The following is a 5175-nucleotide window of genomic DNA, read 5'->3' as shown; positions in this document are numbered from 1 at the left end:
TATACCCTTGCTACACGTCCCACTTCCCAACAGGCTCACCACTAGCTAAGTGGCTATACTTGGAAGCCTGTGGGTTCACTGCAGTTTGACCCATGCTGCACCCGCATGGCGACTTTACTGTATGAGCACCCCTGACAAAGGGCCTCTGTGGCAACCCACTTGGGACCCCTCCTGTCTCTCAGGACCTATCTCTCCAAAAACCTGCCCTACTCTTAACCTCCTTTGTCCCTCGGAATTCATTCTTTGATTTCAAGGGACACGAACTTCACAGGTCTGATATCTGACAGGTTCGGAGTTTATATATCTCCTCCATCACGTGCATCGTAGGACAGCAATTACAACAAAAAGCGGGCCAGATACCCAGTTACCTGAACCTCCAAAGTTAATTTGCAGTTCTCCCAGAACAGTGAGAAGAATGCAGGCAGTCATTTTAAGTACTGAGGTCAGCCAGAAACATTACATGGTTAAAGAAAAAAATTATTACAACGATCAATAAAATCCATGTGCGTTTGGAATAGACTACTTTTTAAAAGCAGCAAATAGAATTTCTAAAAATTGCTTGCAAGCATTTTTGGCCAAAGATTAAGAGTCTATTTCTTTGACAAGCTCCAAATTAATGAGCAGATTCATTTTATAAGACAGGAAGTGAAAAGTTCAGAACACAAAAGTTCATGTTGAAGGAGTGCAGAAATAGTAAACAAATAGTCTGTTTAAAGTTAAATGCCATGGGGCTGGGGATTTAGCTCAGTGCAAAGCGCCTGCCTGGCAAGCGCAAGGTCGTGAGTTCGGTTCCCGGTACAGGAGAAAAACCCAAAAAAAAATAAATAAATAAAGTTAAATGCCAAAAAATGAACTAGCTGTTGTTTTACATGATGAAATAGATGACTTACTTCTCTCACTCTCATCTAAGATGACTGACTGCCATGCGATTTCAACTCTTTTCTTTTTCCTTTAGGGCACTGAGAGGCAGTTTTCCTCTATTTCCCAACAAAGATACAAAATTAGCAGACCCAAATTCATACGATGTGATGTAACATAAGGATGGAAGCACTCCTCAGAGAGTGAACTGATGCAATCATTTTGGGAAGCAATTAGCCATTATCTAGAAGGCTAGAAGAAAATTGTCTATGCCACAGCAATTCACTTCAGGGCAAACCACCTAAAAATACAAAATGCACTCATACCTAAGCCTAGTGTAGTTCAGTTGAAACTGTTTTTGTGTTTGTTTAGGTACTGGGAATCAAACTCAGGGCCTCATGCTTGCCAGGCAGGCACTGTGCTGCTGAGCTATCTTCTAGGCCCTTCAGTTCAAACCTCCTGTGCTTTGGAAGGCGGGGTCAGACTAGAGAAGGAGGGTCCCAGGGGTGATGAAGTGAGAGAGTGCATACATTCTTGTGTGCCTCTCCAACTTCCTTCTCCCACTCTCTGGTTCCTGGCTGCCCTGGGTTCAGCAGCTTTGCCCTGTCAGGCCCTTTGGCCGTACCGTATGTGCCAGAACCAGCTAACCGAGTGGTCTGGAACTGTGAGCCTGCTTAAACTGTGCATGTCGGGGATCTTGTTCCAGCCACGGGAAACGGACTAGTACACCACTGCTAGTCAGCGTAGGGTACTGACAGCCCTAGTCAGAAAAAGTAGACGGGAAGAAGAGATACGAGGCCTCTACACCAGAAAGAAGTAAGGAAAGTTACTTCTGTTTGCAGATAACATGATCTTATACACAGAAAACCCTAGAGACTGTACTGAGAAACGTAACTAGCAAACAATGTCAGTAAAGCTGCAGGATACAAATCAACATACAAAAACTAGCTGCACTGCTACACGCTAACAATGTACCATCCAAAAGCCATTAAAGAAAATCCCACTTAGTACAGCATCAAAAAGAAAAACTTCTTAGGAATAAACATAACCAAGAATTGAAAAGATGTGCACGCTAAAAACAGTGAGATCCAAAACATAAACAGGGGGCTGGGGATTTAGCTCAGCGGCAAAAGCACCTGCCTGGCAAGCGCAAGGTCGTGAGTTCGGTTCCTGGTACCGGAGAAAAACCAAAAGAAAAAAAAAAAAAATAAAACAAAACATAAACAGCTGTCCACATTCACAGATCAGAAGAATCAGTGTTGTCAAAATACCCATACAAGCCGAAAGAGTCTGCAGGTTCAGTGCAATTTCTCAACCTTCCAATAGCATTTTCTACGTGAAAACATGAAAGCTGTAAGATTTGCATGGAACCACTGAAGATTTCAAATAGCTGAAGGAATGCTGAGCAAGAATAAAGCTGGAGGTCTAACACTCCCGATTTTAAACTGCATTACAAAGCTTCTGCAATCAAAACATTATCATGCTGCATAAGAAGACACACACTGATCAGTGCAACAGAACAACCATCCCAGAAATAAACCCACTCTTATCTGAACAACTAATCCTTGGTCAAGGCACCAACAATACACAATGGGAGAAGGATGATCTTTTCAAGAAATGGTGTTGGTAAAACTGGATATACACGTAGAAAAAACAAAAATGAATTGGATCTTTATGTTACACCATACCCAAAAATCAACCCGAAGTGGATTAAAACCTGGAACATCCTTAGGCCCCAAACCTTAAAACACCTGGCAGAAAACAGTGGGAACCCTCCCTCAACACTGGACTTGGCAACAGGGTTTTGGTTGTGACACCAAAGCACGGGCAAGCAGCAAAAGTAAAAGGAAACACGTGGCACTGCATCAAAATAAAAACTTTCCACTCAGCGAAGGAAACAACTGAATGAAAAGGCAGCTCTCACCATGAGAGAAGAAGCACTGGCAAATCATCTACTGTTCGATAGGCATTAACGTTCAAAATACAGGAATTTAAGTCAGTACAAGTCAACAGCCCTCAAAATATTTACAGATGGACAGAAAAACGAGACCTCACGAGAATGGCTTAACTAAAAACGGGCAAAGGACTTGGGAGACTGGGGCAGGAGGATTCCTAGAGATCCAGGCCAAGCAGGGTTACACAGTGAGTTCAAGGTCAGCCTGAGCTACCTGGCCAGACCTTGTCTCAAAACAAAAAAAAAAAAGGCGAAGGGATGGTCCGGGGCTGGAGCATTTGCTTCCAGTGCGGGGTGGGGGGTGTCATCACTGCGGTCTTCTTCTCCCTGGGGCGCGCATCGCATCAAGGGGCGGGGAGGCTTCCAGCACTTCCCGGTCGGGGCTGGGCGTAGTCTGAGAGCCTCCATTCCGAAACCGCCCGGGGGGAAGGAGGACACACGCCTCGCCCCTCGTCCGCCCTCTGCTCCACCCACCTCTCCCTTTTATACCCATCGCGGCCTCCGCCAGCCAGGACCCAAAGGTGTCGGAGTGACCACCCCCGGCTCAGGCACCAGGAGGCACAGGAGCGGGCGAGCAGCTGCAGGCGTCCTGCTCTCCGCCCGGCGGCGCGGTCAGCTCGGCCCACAGCGCGGCCCCCTCGCGTCCCGACCTGCGCGCCCCGGCCCGGCCGGCTGCCTCGCCATGAGCTCGCTCGGGAGCTGCGTGAGAGAGCCTCGCGAGAGCGCGGAGAAGGCGCAGCACGAGGCCAGCAGGAAGATCCACAGACGGCTGAAGGAGGACGAGCGCGTCTACCACGCCACGCACCGCCTGCTGCTGCTGGGCCAGGACGAGGCCGGCAAAAGCACCGTGTTCAAGCAGGCGAAGATGCTGCACGGGAAGGGGTTCGACGGGGAGCGGGAGCGGGCCGCGCAAGTGCAGAACATCAGAAACAGCCTGAAGGACGCGATCGAAACCGTGCTGGCGGCAATGAGCAGCCTGCCGCCCCGCGCCGCCGCGCTGGCCGAGCCCGAGAACCAGCTCAGCGTGGACTACGTCCTGAGCGCGAGAGGCGCGCGGGACTTCGGCTTCCCGCCCGAGTTCTTCGCGCACGCCCGGGCGCTGTGGGAGGACGCGGGCGTGCGCGCCTGCTACGAGCGCGGCGCGCAGTGCGGGCTGATCGACTGCTCGCGCTACTTTCTGGACAGGATTGACGCCATCGCGCAGCCCCACTACGAGCCGAGCTGCCAGGATCTCCTTCGCTGCCGCGTCCACGTCCCTGGCCTCCTCGAGACCAAGTTCCAAGTGGACGAAGTCAGCTTCCACATGTTCTACCCCGACGGGCTCTACTACATCCGCCGTGTGTGGGCCGAGTGCCTGGACGACTTGTCTGCCGTGGTCTTCGTGGTGGACAGCAGCAGCTACGACCAGAGCTTCAGGCAGACCAACAGGCTGCAGGAGGCGCTGAACTCCTTCAGGGTCCTCTGCAGCAGGTGCCCCGGCTCCTGCCCCGTGCTGCTGTTCCTCAACAAGCAGGATCTGCTGGCTGAGAAGGTCCTTGCCGGCAAATCGAAGATTGAGGACCACTTTCCGGAGTTTGCTCACTACGCGACTCCTGCTGACGCGAGTCCCGAGCCCGGAGAGGACCCACGCGTGACCCGGGCCAAGTACTTCATCCGCGACAAGTTTCTGAGCGTCAGCCTTGCTTGTGGCGGCGAGGACCGCCCCTGCTACCCTCAGTTCACGTGTGCTATGGACAGCGAGAGCATCCGTCGCGCGTTCAGCGACTGTGCCAACCTGCTCCAGCACAGGCGCGTGGGAAGGAGCTGCTCTTAGAAGGGAACTCTGCTTTCATGAAAGCCTAAGCTCGGTTGATTTTTTTTGTTAAAATTTAAGTTGATTCGTACAATTTGTGTCTGTACGTGATATATCTTGATTCCTCTTCCCCCAGCCCCATTGCCATCCCTTCTTTTCAAAGCCCCTTCCCCTCCCTGGTCTCACAAAGCTCGGTTTTCCTTTTACCCTTCTTTTCTCATTTTTTCCATTCCCTTCCTTTCCTCCCCTCTCCCTTCTCCCCTCTCCTCTCCCTGTTGCCCCGTTTCCTTTTGAACAGTTTCTTCCTTTTTCACAATGTCTACTGTACATTGGTGTTCTTATTTACATTGTCAGTTTCTCACACCAGAGAGATAATGTGATATTTACACATGTGTGTCTGAGTTTATTTCCCTATGATTGTGTTACAAGCACTTCTTTTCATTTATGTAATTTTTTTGTGGTACCAGGAGTTGAACTCAGGACCTTGCACTTGCCAGGCATGCGCTTATAGCACTGTGCTATATCCCTGGCCCTATTTCCCTATGATTATGGTCTCAAGATGATTTTTGAA

At 50.0% G+C, this 5175-nt stretch overlaps 1 pseudogene; it reads left to right on the top strand.

The window, feature by feature from the left end:
• The first annotated feature begins 3420 nt into the window (after positions 1-3420).
• Positions 3421-4842, top strand: LOC102017088 (annotated as a pseudogene).
• Positions 4843-5175: the final 333 nt, after the last annotated feature.

This window comes from Chinchilla lanigera, unplaced genomic scaffold, assembly GCF_000276665.1.
Source record: "Chinchilla lanigera isolate Chin_1 unplaced genomic scaffold, ChiLan1.0 scaffold00913, whole genome shotgun sequence".
Taxonomy (NCBI): Eukaryota; Metazoa; Chordata; class Mammalia; order Rodentia; family Chinchillidae; genus Chinchilla; species Chinchilla lanigera.
This window is presented reverse-complemented; position numbering and strand designations above follow the sequence as displayed.